Genomic DNA, 17,546 nt, shown 5'->3' on the forward strand with positions numbered 1-17,546 from the left:
TTGTACTGTAAACAGAATCTTGTAATGTGCACAGTAGAGGTCGACAGATTATGATTTTTCAACGCCGATACCGATTATTGGAGGACAAAAAAAGCCGATACCGATTAAAAATCGGCCGATTTATAAAATAAAAAATATATATATATCATACACATTTTTGTAATAATGACAATTGCAACAATACTGAATGAACACTTTTATTTTAACTTAATATAATACATAAATACACACACACACTGCTCTGAAGTGACAATGATACTGAAGAGTCTGCTTAGGAGATAAATACTCTCAACTGTTTGAATAAAAATAGAGTTTAAGTTACCTGTGATGAATGTTGAAAACAAAAACTGTCATTTCTATATGCAGGAAATCCTATTTTAATAATGGGCATGGTAAGAATTGACGACCAAAGTGCGAGTCATAATTCCCATGACACCTAGCAAAATCTGAAAAGCGGTTCCTTCATTTATTCCATAGGATATTTTTAGATTCACTTAAAATAACATCTGTGTTTCGTGTAGGCTTACACCACCTTGCCAATTTTTATAACTGTGTAGATATCCATAGGACAAGGTAACTCTGATCAATATTGGCTAAATATAAGCGAAGATCATTTTTTTTGTAGAGTGGATTTATGAAAATATGTTGACAAACGTTACCTTATCCTAGTGAGATTTACACGGGTATCAAAACGTCGAAGCGGTTTAAGCCTGCACGAAACACAGACCTTATTTGAAGTAGATCAAGACACTCTATGGAAGACATGAACGGTAAAATAACGAAGGAATCCCTTTCAAGTTCAGCCGCAAGTTATTACAGGAATTATAACGCGTCAACTATTTCTCTCTAAACCATATACCTTTGACTAATACAGAAACTATCACCTCGAAAACAAAACATTTATTCCGTTCTGTATTTTATCTAACGGGTGTCATCCATGAGTGTAAATATTCCTGTTACATTGCACAACCTTCAATGTTATGTCATAATTACGTAAAATTCTGGCAAATTAGTTCGTAAAGAGCCAGGCGGCCCAAACTGTTGCATATACCTTGACTCTGCGTGCAATGAACGCAGGAGAAATGACACAATTTCACCTCGTTAATATTGCCTGCTAACCTGGATTTCTTTTAACTAAATATGCAGGTTTAAAAATATATACTTGTGTATTGATTTTAAGAAAGGCATTGATGTTTATGGTTAAGTACACATTGGAGCAATGACAGTCATTGATTGATTGTTTTTTATAAGATAAGTTTAATGCTAGCTAGCAATTTACCTTAGCTTACTGCATTCGCGGCACAGGCAGGCTCCTCGTGGAGTGCAATGTAATCAGTGTTAGAGCATTGGACTAGTTAACTGTAAGGTTGCAAGACTGGATCCCCCGAGCTGACAAGGTAAAAAATCTGTCGTTCTGCCCCTGAACGAGGCAGAATGTTCCTAGGCCGTCATTGAAAATAAGAATGTGTTCTTAACTGACTTGCCTAGTTAAATAAAGATTAAATAAAAAAATAAAAATAAAATAATTTTAAAAATATTAATATATATATATATATATATATATTTTTTTTTTTAAATCGCACAATTAACGCCCAAAAATACCGATTTCCGAATGTTATGAAAACTTGAAATCGGCCATTCCGATTAATCGGTCGACCTCCAGTGCACACATAATCAAGCACACTCAGCTCTAGCCATTCATACACTTCAACGGAGGTCAGCCAAAAAGGCACCTACTAGTCCTTACCCTTTATCTTATGGGCAACTAAGCGCACCGTCTATGCAGCCTAGAAACCCAAGTAGGCTACAAGCTCTCAATTTAAAAAGCATATTTCCATGGTGGTACCATCATCTTAAAAAGTGGAAAACTACAACAGTTACCATTGGCTCTTAACCAATGCTTTATTTACCTGCATCATGGGATGAAGTAGGCTACATGCCAAAACCGCATGTAGTGGGTGAGACTGTAGATCAGTCACGAGCATCACCCAACATGATCTTACCTTTCCATTGAGCCACACAATTAATGCATCCTCAAACATCTGAAAAAGTGTCATGCCCCTTTATTTGTGGACATGTTTTGGTGGGTATATGGTGTTTGGTGAGGAGAAGTGAATCAGTGAATGATTGCCAGTCTGAACATAGTGCCTTCAGAAAGTAGTCATACCCCTTCACTTTTTCGACATCTTGCTGCGTTACAGCCCAAATTCAAAATGGATTAAATATATGTTTTCCCCTCACCCATCTACATACCATACCCCATAATGACAAAGTGAAAACATGTTTTTAGAACTTTTTGCACATTTATTGAAAATAAATACAGATATCTCATTTACATAAGTATTCACATCCGAGTTAACAATTTGTAGAACCACCTTTGGCAGCAATTACAGCTGTGAGTCTTTTGGGGTAAGTCTCTAAGAACTTTGCACACCTGGATTCTAAAATATTTGCCCAATCTTTTAAAAATTCTTCAAGCTCTGTCAAGTTGATTGTTGATCATTGCTAGACAGCCATTTTCAAGTCTTGCCATATATTTTTGACAAACATAGATGACAAACATTCAATGTCATCTTGGAAAGGAACTCCAGTGTAGATTTAGCCTTGTGTTAATCGTCTTGCTGAAAAGGTGAATTTGTCACCCAGTGTCTATTGAAAAGCAGACAACCAGATTTTCCTCTAGGATTTTTCCTGTGCTTATAAGAGGGCACAACACCAACTCTTCCCCCTCAGGAGGCTGAAAAGATTTGGCATCCTCAAAGATTTCTACAGCTGCACCATTGAGAGCATTTCGACTGGCTGCATCACCTCTTGGTATGGCAACTGCTTGGCATCCAGCCGCAAGGCGCTACAGAGGGTAGTGTGTACGGCCCAGTACATCACTGGGGCCAAGCTCCCTACCATCCAGGACGTCTATACCAGGCGTTGTCAGAGGAAGGCCCTAAAAATTGTCAGAGACTCCAGCCACCCAAGTCATAGGGTGTTTTCACATATCATCCTCTTTAAAATAACCGATCTCAGTGTTCTCTAAAGTTAACTCTGGGGTAAGAAAAAGCTAAAGAACAGCGTTATCTTTGTATTCACACTTCCCTTTGAATGAGGTCTCAACTCTTTTGCCAGTCCACTTCACTTATTTGGTGGTCTGAGTCCTCTTTGCATTCACATTGCTGTTTAGAAAGGAACCAAGATTTATTCCCAACATTCACCCAATGAACTCTGGGTTTTTACAAAGTGTAGGATAAGCCATTGCATCAAAATGATTTATCATCAGTAGTTACATATTGGTAGCTAATAGATTACAATTTGTCATTAAACTAAACGCAATCAGAAGATACTATTAACATGTAAATAATATTGGTAACAGAATAAATACCAGAAGATTAACTGCAGATTAAATAATGCTGTAATTGAAAACTGACACCCAATTTATGCTACCGCTCCTTTAAGATTCTAAAATTGATTATGTACCCCATGTTGTCTTCTGGACTAGAGCAAAATGCTAGTGTGAGGAGAGGTGGATGCAGCCTTCCAGGGGTCCAAGGTTTTCTGGGTGTTTTTAGCTTCTTTAACATTTTTATTTCCTTTATATTTTATTACTCTGACCTTTCAGCACACTGGCCATGTGATCGTACTAACATTCATTTCTGATTACTATGACTGCCTAATTCACATACTCTAGGCTCCACATGCTTTATCAGCTGGAACGTGAAAGGAATTAACCAGGTGGTTAAGCATAGCCAAGTGTATGCTCATCTTAAGTCCGGACATTGTTTTTCTCCAAGAAAAGCATCTTCGGTCCAGTGAACACGTCAAACTAAAAGAGGATGGGTAGACCAAATATTTCACTCCAACTTTGGTGCTAAGGGGCAGCCATCCTCATCAGAAAAGGCACCCAGTTTGTCTCCAAAGTAATTTCAGATACTAATGGAAGATATATTATAGTGATGGGGAAATTGTTTAGCACACAGGTTATTCTGGCTAACCTCTATGGTCCTAATTGGGATGACGCTCAATTTCTCTCTGACGTCATCGCAACACTTCCCGACCTTAACTCTCATCATTTGATATTGGGCGGAGATTTCAATTGTGTATGGCATCCAAGTCTAGACAGATCCAGACCAAAGCTCAACAATTTAATTTCAAAATCAGGCACAGTCATCAACTCATTTCTAGAATACTATAATTTGTCTGATCCATGGAGGAGGAGGAATCCCACTGGCAAACAGTACTCCCTTTTTCTCCAGTCCACCGCTCAAACTCTAGGATTGACTTTTTCCTGCTGGACAATAGAATTCTTCCATTTGTAACTAATAGCCAATATCACAGTATCGTTATTTCAGACCATAGCCCTGTCCAGCTAGATATCTGCTTTCCGGATAGTACTGTGTCGCAACACGTGTGGCGACTTGACCCACTACTACTATCCTATAGTGCCTTAAAAAATAAAAAAAACATCAATTGATGTCTTTTACAGATCAACCGTACCCCTGACGTGTCTCACTTTACTGTGTGGGAGTCGTTAAAAGCATATCTAAAGGGGCCAAATCCCAAAGGGCCAGCATCCCAGAGTCACCTCTTCACTGTTGACGTTGAGACTGGTGTTTTGCGGGTACTATTTAATGAAGCTGCCAGTTGAGGACTTGAGTGGCGTCTGTTTCTCAAACTAGACACTAATGTACTTGTCCTCTTGCTCAGTTGTGCACCGGGGCCTCCCACTCTTTCTATTCTGGTTAGAGACAGTTTGCGCTGTTCTGTGAAGGGAGTAGTACACAGCGTTGTACAAGATCTTCAGTTTCTTGGCAATTTCTCGCATGGAATAGCCTTCATTTCTCAGAACAAGAATAGACTGACGAGTTTCAGAAGAAAGTTTTGTTTCTGGCCATTTTGAGCTTGTAACCGAACCCACGAATGCTGATGCTCCAGATACTCAACAAGGCCAGTTTTATTGCTTCTTTAATCAGACAACAGTTTTCAGCTGTGCTAACATAATTGCAAAAGGGTTTTCTAATGATCAATTAGCCTTTTAAAATTATAAACTTGGATTAGCTAACAACGTGCCATTAGAACACAGAAGTGATGGTTGCCGATAATGAGTCTCTGTACGCCTATGTAGATATTCCATTAAAATAAAATCTGCCGTTTCCAGCTACAATAGTCATTTACAACGTTAACAATGTATTTCTGGTCAATTTGATGTTTAAAAAAAAAAAAAAAAAAAAGTGGACATTTCTAAGTGACCTCAAACTTTTGAACGGTAGTGTAGGTGTCGAGCTACCCGATTATATATGGCAAAGTATTGAGCGTATCCTCACAAACTGATTAAGCCCATGCCTTATGCAAAATTAAGGTTTGCACCGTCTCCTTACTCAAATGACAGATTGGCAAAAATATACCCAAATGTTGACCAAGTGTTTGGGATGCCACCAGAGTCCAGCGACTGTGGGACACGTTTTGGTCATGTCAATATGAGGCACTCACATGTGTAATACAACTGTTAGCCCCAACCGGGTCACTGCCATTTTTGTCCATAAAGTGAATATGGGAACAATATTCCTAAAGGAATGTTAAGACTGGTCCGTGGGGACCTAAATAATAATTTTGTCATACTGCTTTTCATTGTGTGATGTCATTAAAAAAACTGTATAACGACAATACTAATTTAGGAAGGAAACACATTCTAGCTGTGAAGTTTCCATCCAACAGGAGGTTAAAACAATATGAATAACGATTAAACTGTGTGTTATGATAGGAATGTGATTTTGGTTTTCTAATGAGATGTTTTTTAATGTTCGTTGCACACAAAGACACACCTAATGAGATCAGAAGAGCATGTCAGTGTGATTGAACCGCCTTTCCGACCGGTGTGTTTAAAAGGAATCGCTAAGAATTAACAATCAGACAAGAAAATGTGAGACAGTAAATGGACAGCATGAGCTGAACGTTACGAAATGGTTGGAAACTTTGAAAACCAACACGAGGTGAGAAAATAACCTCCACTACGAGACCAGAAACATTCAGTCTGCAGCTGTGCATGAAAAAGTGGTCCTAGAACTTTGACTAAAGACAAGATGGGAAGGAAGAAATCACATCTCAGACAATCACTGGTGCATTTTAGTCTGTTCTATTTGAACCCTCCACTATCAGATAATGTCCTTTAGTTGTAGAGCTTGTGACCTCTGGTAGACAAGCCTTACACGGAAACGTGAACTACAACTACCCCGTCCCCATAGAAGGGTTGATTAGTTAAACAGAGAGAGGACAAACAAATACATCTATGCGTACATATACACAATGCATTTCTTATCCAAATGGGCGGTGGATAGGATGCTAAGTATTCTGATTACTTTGAGGATAGTTTCCAAATGTACGATAAGTCTCTCCCTCTCTTTATCTACCCCTGCCTCTCAATATGTGTAACATGCCGTCATATCTTGTCAGTCCATTAGGGACTTTTGTATCATGTACAGTGCCTTGCAAAAGTATTCATCCCCTTGGCTTTTTCTTATTTTGTTGCATTACAACCTGCAATTAAATGGATTTTTATTTGGATTTCATGTAATACACAAACACACAAAATAGTCCAAATTGGTGAAAAGAAAATGGTGGGGCATGCCTATGTATTCACCCCCTTTGCTATGATGCCCCTAAATAAGATCTGGTGCAGCCAATTACTTTTAGAAGTCACAAAATTAGTTAAAGTCCACCTGTGCACAATCTAAGTGTCACATGATCTCAGTATAATATATCACACACATAGGTTCTGAAAGGCCCCAGAGTCTGCACCATGAAGACCAAGGAGCTCTACAAACAGGTCATGGACAAAGTTGTGGAGAAGTACAGATCAGGGTTATAAAAATAAACTTTCAACATCCCACAGAGCACCATTAACCTCTCTAGGCTAGACGGGATGCTACCGTCCCACCTGACCAACAGTGAAAGTGCAAGGCGCCAAATTCAAACTACAGAATTGTAAATATTTAACATTCTTGAAAATACACATGCAATATTTCAAAATAAAGCTTAACGTCTTGTTAATCAAGCCACGGTGTCAGATTTCAAAAAGGCTTTACAGCGAAAGCAAACCATGCAATTATCTGAGGACAGCACCCCATCAAACAAACACATACAATCATATTTCATCCCGCCAGGCACGACAAAACTCAGAAATAACGATAATTCATGCCTTACCTTTGAAGAGCTTCTCCTGTTGGCACTCCAATATGTCCCATAAACATCACAAATGGTCCTTTTGTTCGATTAATTCCGTCGTTATATCTCCAAAATGTCCATTTATTTGGCGAGTTTGATCCAGAAAAACACCAGTTCCAACTCACGCAACATGACTACAAAATATCTAATAAGTTACCTAAAATCTTTGTCCAAACAACTTTCCTAATTAAACTTTAGGTATTTTTTTAACGTAAATAATCAATAACATTTAAGACGGGATACACTGCGTTCAATAGCAGATAAAAACAAAGTGGAGCGACCTTTCAGATTGTGCGCCCCAACCACAACAGTACACTAGACTCGACCCTCGTTCTGAACAGCCCTACTTCTTCATTTCTCAAAGGAAAAACATCAACCAATTTCTAAAGACTGTTGACATCCAGTGGAAGCGATAGGAACGTCAAGTAAGTGCCTTAGAAATCTAGATCCACATAGAAAACCCATTGAAAAGAGAGTGACCTCCATCCAGTTTTTTTGGGGGGGGGGGGGGGGGGGGGGGTTGTCCTCGGGGTTTCTCCTACCAAATAAGTTCTGTTATACTCACAGACATCATTCAGACAGTTTAAGAAACTTGAGTGTTTTCTATCCAAATCTACTAATAATATGCATATCCTAGCTTCTGGGTCCGAGTAGCAGGCACTTAACTTTGGGCACACTTTTCATCCGGACGTGAAAATACCACCCCCTAGCCTAGAGATATAATCCCCAAACATATGGAAAAAGGTACTCTGGTCAGATGAGACTAAAATATAACTGTTTGGCCATTAAGGAAAATGCTATGTCTGGTGCAAACCCAACACCTCTCATCACCCCAATAACAACATCCCCACAGCGAAGCATGGAGGTGGCAAGATCATGCTGTGGGGATGTATTTCCATCGGCAGGGACTGGGAAACTGGTCAGAATTGAAGGAATGATGATGGCGCTAAATACAGGGAAATTCTTGAGGGAAACCCGTTTCAGTCTTCCAGAGATTTGAGACTGGGCCAGAGGTTCACCTTCCAGCAGGACAATGACCCTAAGCATCCTGCTAAAGCAACACGAGTGGTTTAAACAGAAACATTTAAATGTCTTGGAATGGCCTAGTCAAAGTCCAGACCTCAATCCAATTGAGAATTTGTGGTATGACTTAAAGATTGCTGTACACGACTTGAATGACCTGGAGCAGTTTTCCTTGAAGAATGGGCAAAAATTCCAGTGGCTAGATGTGCCAAGCTTATAGAGACATACCCCCCAAGAGACTTGCAGCTGTAATTGCTGCAAAAGGTGGCTCAACAAAGTATTGACTTGAGAGAGTGGGGGGGTGAATAGTTATGCACGCTCAAGTTCTGTTTTGTCTTATTTCACAACAAAAAATATTTTTGCATCTTCAAAGTGGTAGGCATGTTGTGTAAATCAAATTATACAAATCCCCCAAAACAATCCATTTTAATTCCCGGTTTTAAGGCAACAAAATAGGAAAAATGCCAAGGGGGTGAATACTTTCGCAAGCTTTCGCAAGTGTATGTGTATTCTGTGCTATTGAGTTAGTAAATCAATTTGTGTAGTACTGAATAATCAGAAAAGCCTGGGCTCTTGCAGATTCAAGAAGTCTGCGACATTCAGAATAAGACTGATATGAGGTAATGATTAGTAAATTACTTATCAACATATCTTGAGTTTAATTCGGGAGATGGTAACACGTTAAACTTCTTCCGTGGTGCCCCAAATTCCTAATGAGTTAATTGTTACATGATTAGTTAAAATATATATATTTTTACTCATCACATATGCTGCTGTTACTTTTTTATCTATCCTGTTGCTTAGTCACTGTATCCCTACCAATTTGTACATAACCACCTCAATTACCTTGGACCCCTGCACAGACTCAGTACGGGTACTACGTGTATATAGCCAAGTTATCCTTACTCATTGTGTATTTATTCCCTGTGTAATTATTATTATTTTTCTCTGCATTGTCGGGAATAGTTAGTAAGTAAGCATTTCACTGTTAGTCTAAACCTGTTGTGTACCAAGCATGTAACAAATACAACTTGATTTGAGAGCATTCAGGACAAAAACGTAATTTCTTTGCCAAATTTTTGGAGTATTACTTAAATTCCTGGTTACAAACAGGATGCTGGTAACCAGGAATTGTTTATATATGTATACTATACAGGCTTTCTTTTCATTTTGTTATTTAGGTTCGTATTGTGGAATAACTATACTGAACAATAATGTTCCATACTCACAAAAAGCTTATTTGTCTCAAATTCTGTGCAGAAACTTGATTACATCCTTGTTAATGAGTATTTATCCTTTGCCAAGATAATCCATCCACCTGACAGGTGAGCAGTTTCCTTCCTCTTCGGCAACGGAGTTAGGAAGGACGCCTGTATTGATTTTTAAAACATCTACCAATCGGTGCCCTAATTTGGAAGGCATTGAAAAACCTCCCTTGTCTTTGTGCTTGAAATTCAATACTTGACTGAGGGACTGTAATATTCATGTGTAAACATACCGAATTATAATAGAATGCATTTTACCGCTGTATCATACTGCACTATGATTGGTTAAGACCACCCAGGTAGTGAGGTCCTGTTGTACTGCATTTTATTATTTTGTACAAAGCATGCAAAACAAGACATGGTGTTAGAGTAAAATGACTAACAGATGGACTTTGCTGGAGTTCGTTCACCTCAATTTTTTTTGTAACAACCTTTATTTAAATAGGCAAGTCAGTTAAGAACAAATTCTTATTTACAATGACAGTCTAGGAACAGTGGGTTAACTGCCTTGTCCAGGGGCAGAATAGATTTTTATCTTTACCAGCTTGGGGATTCAATCTAGCAACCTTTTGGTTACTGGCCCAACGCTCTAACCAATAGGCTACCTGCCGCACCAACGGCAGGTAGCGAATGGACTGTGAGCCTACAAACTTACCCGATGCATGGCGTAAGTTCAAACAGCATGTGGAGCTAATGCTCACGGGTCCGCTGAAGGAAAGAGAAGAGGAAAAGTGCAGATACCTGCTCCTCTGGATCGGTGAAAAAGGGAGAGATATTTACAACACATGGACACTTACCGAGACTGAATAAAAAAAAGGTACTGACAACATACTACAATTGTTTTGAAGCATATGTTGTGCCATAGACCAATAGGATTTTCACTAGGTACAAATTCCATGAGAAAGTACAGGGAGCTAGCGAATCGTTTGAACAGTTTGTGACAGAGCTGCGTCTGCTTGTGAAAGACTGTGATTATGCAAACAAGGATGAGATGGTCAGGGACAGTATTGTATTTGGAATACACTCACCGCGAGTGAGAGAAACTTTTGAATGTTGGGTCTGAGCTAACGCTGGACAAAGTTATCGACATAGCCAGATCTCACGAGCTAACACACGTTCAGATGAAAACCATTTAGTGCGGCAGCAAGAGCACATCACTTGAACAAGCAGTGCACGCAGTCAGGCAGACATCAAAGCACACCTCCGGTACCCAGAGAGCGCGCTTCAGAACGGAGAGAGAGAGAGAGAGAACTCCAAAACACAGCGACACAGACTCAAAAAATGTGGATATCGTGGATACAAAGTGCATGGCGAACAGGGAAATTGCCCCGCTAATGACAAACAGTGTACTAAATGTTGAAAATGATATGACTTTGCAAAAGTGTGCAGAGATTACTGTGGAAAAAACAGTACACGTAGTGAGTGAAGATGAAATGTCAATCAAAGAGTCAAATGCTGATGAACTGTTTGATTCAGTGACACAGTAAAACCTAATATCAGAAAGAGCAAGCCTTTGCCGACATTGAGACAGGAACACAAGGCACAGAACTTAAGTTCAAACTAGACATTGGTGCACAAGTAAACATTATTCCTCTGAATAAGTACTGCAGCTTGACATCAGTGCGAGCTGCAGACTGACTGGTTATGGTGGTGAAGAGCTCCTACTAAAAAGCACATGCACTTCCAAATGCAAATACAAGTAAAGTGACATGATGTTGGACTTTTACATTGTTGACACTCGAGCACCTGCAGTGCTAGGTCTTAAAGCATGTTTAGACATGGACCTCATCAAGCTAGTTATATTAGTGAAAGCACCAGTAGAGACAGAAAATGTAACGGAGGAGTTTGCTGATGTTTTTAAAGGAATATGACTATTTCAGGGGAATGTGCCATTCATCTTGGCCCAGACGCAACCCCTGTGGTCTACCCACCGAGAAAGATTCCCCTTGCTCTCCACACCCATCTGAAGAAAGAGTTGGATAGCATGGAGCAATCTGACATAGTCACCAAGGTTACAGAACCGATAGATTGGGTAAACGCATTTGTGGTGCTGGAGAAACCACACACAGGCAAGCTCGGAGTATGTCTCGACCCAAGAGACTTGAACAAGGCTATCAAACACCCCCATTAGCCTTTACCGATGCTAGATGGCATCACAAGCTAGCGGGAGCATGCTACTTCAGTGTCATGGACGCCAGATCAGGCTACTGGGCTATCAAGAGCACAGCAGATTCATCTAAGCTCACAAATTTTAACAAACTGTTTGGACACTACAGGTTTCAAAATCGCCTTTTGGGATTCTCAGCCCAAAACGAGTTTCAGCGAAAGATGGACGAAGTGTACCAAGGCCTCAACGGATTTGTGGCAATTGTGGACAACATCCTTGTCTATGGTCGAGCCAAAGAGGAACACGACAGAAACCTTTGCGCGATGCTGCAAAGGTCCCGCGAGAGAGGAGTCCGGCTTAACCCCGAGAAGAGCACAGTCGGCGCTACAGATATCAGCTACTTCGGACAACTTCTCACAGCGAATGAAATCAAGGCAGATCCACAGAAGATCTCAGACATAAAAGAAATGGAGCCACCAAAGAACTGGAAACAGTGCTTGGCATGGTCAACTACTTATCCAAGTTTGCACCCAGCCTCTCCAATGCTAATGCACCCCTGCGTCAGCTGCAAAAGCAGTCCAGTGAGTTCCTCTGGGACAAGCGGCAAGACATTGCTCTCCAGAGTGAAAGACCTGATCACAAGAGAACCAGGACCAATCCTTGCCTGCTATGACCCTAACAAAAAGCCCAGACTCCAAGTGGACGCGTCAAAGTATGGACTAGGTGCAGTGCTACTGCAATAAGGAAAGCCCATGGGCTACGCTTCCAAATATCTCAGACTGTGAAATCAACTATGCTCAATCCGAATAGGAGCTGTACACCATTCTGTTTGGATGTAAGCGTTTCCGTCAGTAGGTATATGAATGACAAGTCATTGTGGAATCCAACCACAAGCCCCTCGAGTCAATCATGAGGAAACCGCTAGCCCGCAGCCCTCCCAAGGCTACAGAGAATGATCCTGTAACTACACAAATACGACTACAATCATTCACCGTTTAGGCAAAGACATCCCTGTCACAGACACACTCTCCAGGAAGTTTCTTACCTACAAGGACAGCAGCCTCAGTGAAGACATGGACATGCAAATGCACACTGTGTACAGGAACTTACCAGTTAATGACACAAAACGAAGGTAACGTATGTAACCACGGTTATGTGAGCTATATGGATCACTCCAATATATTGATATCACTCCACGGCGGAGGGATACATCCCAGGTGAGGATTTACAGATTTACTCCCGTGTACACCTGTGTCACGGCTGGGGTACGCCCCTATATATAGACCCCATGGCCGCGACACAAGTTCTCTACATCATTTGAGGCATCTATTGCGCCGTAGACGATTAGAGTGATCCATATAGCTCACACAACCGTGGTTACATACGTAACCTTCGTTAAGTTTCACTATATTGGATCACTCCAATATATCGGTACACGGCGGGCAGATATAGCGGGCAAATACCCTCTCACAGTAGAGGCTGCCAAGCCCTCATCCAAGCGAGACTGTAGGTATTGGAGGACATACTCCACAACCTCAATACCTGTGCACCAAGAGCAGAACAACCACCAGCGCAACTGGTATGCCACGGTTGTAGCCGTTGTCCTTGCGCTCTGCATGGTGTTCATTACTCACTCCTGTAGTCCTAACATGGACCACTGGAGCCATTCTCGGTCGCCACAGAGTTCCCCCGGCAGGTCGGGTCTCAGGAGCAGATACCAAGGTGGGTGGGGGGGGGGATGCGTAAAGTTCCAGCCCTGGCCAATCGTGAGCCAGAGCATCCAAGCCCAGAGGCCCTGGTGGATCCGACATGGAGTACCACAGGGGTCAGTGTGCATTGCCCAGGGAGGCAAACAGATCCACCTGCACCCTCCCAAATTTGTCCCACAGGTGCTGCACGACCTGGGGAAGTAGGCTACAGTCCCAAGGTGGCGGGCCCTCCCTCGAGAGCATATCCGCTGCCACATTCAGGATGCCAGGTACGTGTGCTGCACGTTGAGATGCTAGACATGCCTGAGCCCAGAGAAGGAGCTCCAGTGCCAAAAGATGGAGATGGTGGGACCTCAGGCCACCCTGATGGTTGATGTAAGCCACCATTGTGGTGTTGTCCGTTCTCACCAGGACATGTCTTCTCTTCAGATGTGGAAGGAAACACCGCAGAGCCAGCAGTACAGCTCAGAACTCTAGTGTATTGATGGTCAAAACCCTCAGTCTATTTTTGGGACCACAAATTAAGTGGAGTAGAACCCAATTAGCCGTTCTGATGTCTCGATTCTGCGGATAGCACCCTTGTCCAGGAGTGAGGAGATCTCTAGCCGCAGGGTTTTCAGGGGGTCGGCCACCGTAGTGACACAAAGGCCCCTGAAGGACAGTGGCCGGCGCCGGAATTGGAGTCGGTACCCCTCGAGCATTGTAGGTACCCCACTTTGCCCTTTGAGACCGGGAGAAGTGACCGAGGGTGGGGAAGGGTGTGTTATAGGTCCTGCCGGGGCCCACCTCTCCTCTGGCGCTCCGAGCACCTGGTCCCTCAGGCACGCCCCTATGGAGGTGACGGTTGACACCATCACACCTGTCACAAAGGGATGCCATAAGCTCAGCCAAGCCAACAACATGGTTGTGTTGGTAAAGCTTCCAAGAGAGCAGAGTGACCCATATGTGGCTTTCAAGTCCATATCAAAGACTCTGGGGGGGGTCCCCGTCTTCAGTCGCGGGTTCCGCCCTATAATCTTCCAGTCCGGGTGGACCATGGCAGCTATCATGGTATTCATAGCCGGGTACTCCAGGAGGCCGAGTGACTCCACGCCCACAACATAACTCCATGGTCTAGTCTCTGCTGTGAGTCGGAAGCACCCCATGGCAGAGGCCCAGCTCTCCTGCAAGGCCTCGCGGATCTCATCAGAGATGGGGACAGATGGTGAGTCATCACTGTCCCCCAGTTTAATGTCCAGTGCAGTGGCTACCCAAGTGAGTAGGCTCTTCATAGCCTCTCAAGCTGCTAGGGGCGATGAAGCCCCGCTGCCAGCTTCTGATGGCCTGTCAGCCTCGCTCACGGTAGTAAACAGCACCAGCATTATCCCCCAGGAACAGCCTATCACTGGCCAACAGGGAACAGCTGTCGTCACCATCGAAGCTAGCAACCTCCTGACTGAGGGCATGCACCCTCCATTCAAGGTGGTCCCAGCAGTCCAGTAGAGGCCTGCGGTGGCTCCGGCCATGCTTCCTGGGAGGGGTACTGGGCCCAGTAGAGGGACTAACACTCGCGCATGGCCTCCAAATCGTGCGAGGCGCAGGCGTTCTGAGACCACACAAAACAGGCATCCAGTAGGGCATTCCACCACCCTCTCCGTGTGGCTCAAACCCAGGCAGTGCACACACAAAGTAAGCAGATCCCCAGGGGGAATGCCACCATCACACCTGTCAAAGGGAAGCAATAAGCTCAGTCAAGCCAACAAGGCCACGGAGCAGGGGTCCGACACCCTGGGAGAGCTTATGTCGTGACCCTCTTGGAGGAATAGGAACCCAGTGAGGGATAAATCACCCAGTAACTCTGCAAAAACCGGGGAAGACCCGTGTGGGATAAACAGGCACACCAACAAAAGAAACAGCAACCAGGTAATAGATTTGATTTATATGTTGTTTTTTTGACTACAATATTACCTTTAATATTCAAGCAGTAAAAATAGCACTATATGATGGAGTAACTCCATTAAGAAACTCCAAAGTTAATGTCTCAATATAGTGGAAGCCCACCACAATACACTTACACTCTGCAGGGGTAAGAACAAGAAAAAAACCTGCAGGATAATTAGCAGCATGTTAAAGCAATTCACAACAAACACCTAGAACAAGCCAGTCGGCAAGTTGAGCATGGTCAATTACAGTTTATGAAAGCAAGAGGCACCATACTAATGAATGCACACGGAGTCATAGTGTAACACTAACAAAACACAAGTAAGACAAACCACGGACGGAAGAGACAGATCAACCACGCGCAGCGGGTGGAGCACTCAAGAGGGTCTGGACATTAGGCCAGCTGCTCCAGGCTGCAAACAGCCAGTGAGTATACTTCCACGCAAGATATTACACTTACCAAGCAAACATCAGAAAGTTTGTATCTCAAACCATATGGACATCCACCAACAAAATGAAAGAGAACGTGTGTCGCAGCCATGGGGTCTACAGTAGCTTGCGAAAGTATTCACCCTCCTTGGCATTGTTCCTATTTTGTTGCCTTACAACCTGGAATTAAAATGTATTTTATCATTTGATTTACACAACATGCCTACCATATTGAAGATGCATTTATTTTATTGTATAACAAACAAGAAATAAGACAAAAAAACAGAACTTGAGCGTGCATAAATATTCACCGCCCAAATTCAATACTTTGTAGAGCCACCTTTTGAAGCAATTACAGCTCCTATGGACAGATACTCCAATCTCCGATGTGGAACTTTGCAGCTCCTTCAGGGTTATTTTTGGTCTCTTTGTTGCATCTCTGATTAATGCCCTCCTTGCCTGGTCTGTGAGTTTTGGTGGGCAGCCCTCTCTTGGCAGGTTAGTTGTGGTGCCATATTCTTTCCATTTAAAAAAGCTTTGTCCCCTACCTGTTTGGAGAGCTCCTTGGTCTTTATGGTGCCTCTTGCTTGGTGGTGCCCCTTGCTTAGTGGTGTTGCAGACTCTGGGGCCTTTCAGAACAGGTGTATATATACTGAGATAATGTGACACATAAATAAGGTCCACCTGTGTGCAATCTAACTAATTATATGACTTCTGAAGATAATTGGTTGCACCTGATCTTATTCTTATCTTCATAGCAAAGGGGGTGAATACATACACACCCCTTTTCCATTTTTATAAAAAAATTTAAACAAGTATTTTTCTTCTTCATTTCACCAATTTGAACTATTTTGTGTATGTCCATTACAAGAAATCCAAATAAAAATGAATTCAAAATTACAGGTTGTAATGCAACAAAAGAGGAAAAACGCCAAGGGGATGAATACTTTCGCAAGGCACTGTGTGTATATAGTGGCGGACCCCAGCCGTGACACAGGCGTACACAGGAGTACATCTGTAAATCCTCACCTCAAATGTATCCCTCCGCCGCAGAGTGATACCAATATATTGGAGTGATCCAATATAGTGAACCATAACTGAAGGAGATCTGAGCAGAAACAGAAAAGGACTCAACTCACACAGCTGAGGAAAGTCATACAGGATGGATGGCCTGAGGAGAGGAAAAAATGCCCTCAGAGCTTCTCGAGTTCTGGAACCATCGTGATGAACTATCACAGATCAACGGAATCATTTTCAAAGGAGAGAAAATCATAATTCTTGCCAGTCTCAGAGAAGAGATTTTGAAAAAGATCCATGCTGGACACATGGGCCTGGAAGAGTGCAAACAGAGAGCACTCTTTTGGCCTGGAATGTGCAAACAAATACAGAACATTGTTGGTAAATGTGCCACCTGTTTTGAACGACGCCCCTCAAACACCAAAGAGCCAACGTTACCTCACTGTATCCCAGACCAACCATTGAAAAGAGGACTACATCGTAACAGTGGACTACTGCAGCAGATACTTCAAACTCGACAAGATTCACAGCACATCTGCAGCTGTGATACACAAGCTGAAAGCAATCTTTGCCAGGCATGGCATTGTAGAGACTTTAATATCTGACAATGGCTCCTGTTATAAATCAAATGAATTTGAATCCTTCACAAAAGCATGGGAGTTCGCACATCACCACAAGCCCGCATTACCCTCAAAGTAATGGCCTTGCTGAAAAATCGGTGCAGATTGCTAAATCACTCAAGGACAAAGCAAAAGCAGACGAGAGACGCCTACCTCAGTTTCCTTGAATACTGTAACACTCCAGTTGACAACTTCAAATCACCAGCCCAGCTTTTGATGAGCCGCAGACTTCGTTCAATCCTTCCCA

General features: G+C 42.5%; 1 protein-coding gene across 1 annotated transcript in view; it reads right to left on the bottom strand.

Annotated features, from left to right (window-relative positions):
- LOC129826259 (serine/threonine-protein phosphatase 2A 55 kDa regulatory subunit B alpha isoform-like) overlaps positions 1-17,546 on the bottom strand; it is a 30,525-nt gene that overhangs the window by 10,551 nt on the left and 2,428 nt on the right. The gene's annotated exons all lie outside the window — the stretch shown is intronic.

This window comes from Salvelinus fontinalis, chromosome 28, assembly GCF_029448725.1.
Source record: "Salvelinus fontinalis isolate EN_2023a chromosome 28, ASM2944872v1, whole genome shotgun sequence".
NCBI classification, from domain to species: domain Eukaryota; kingdom Metazoa; phylum Chordata; class Actinopteri; order Salmoniformes; family Salmonidae; genus Salvelinus; species Salvelinus fontinalis.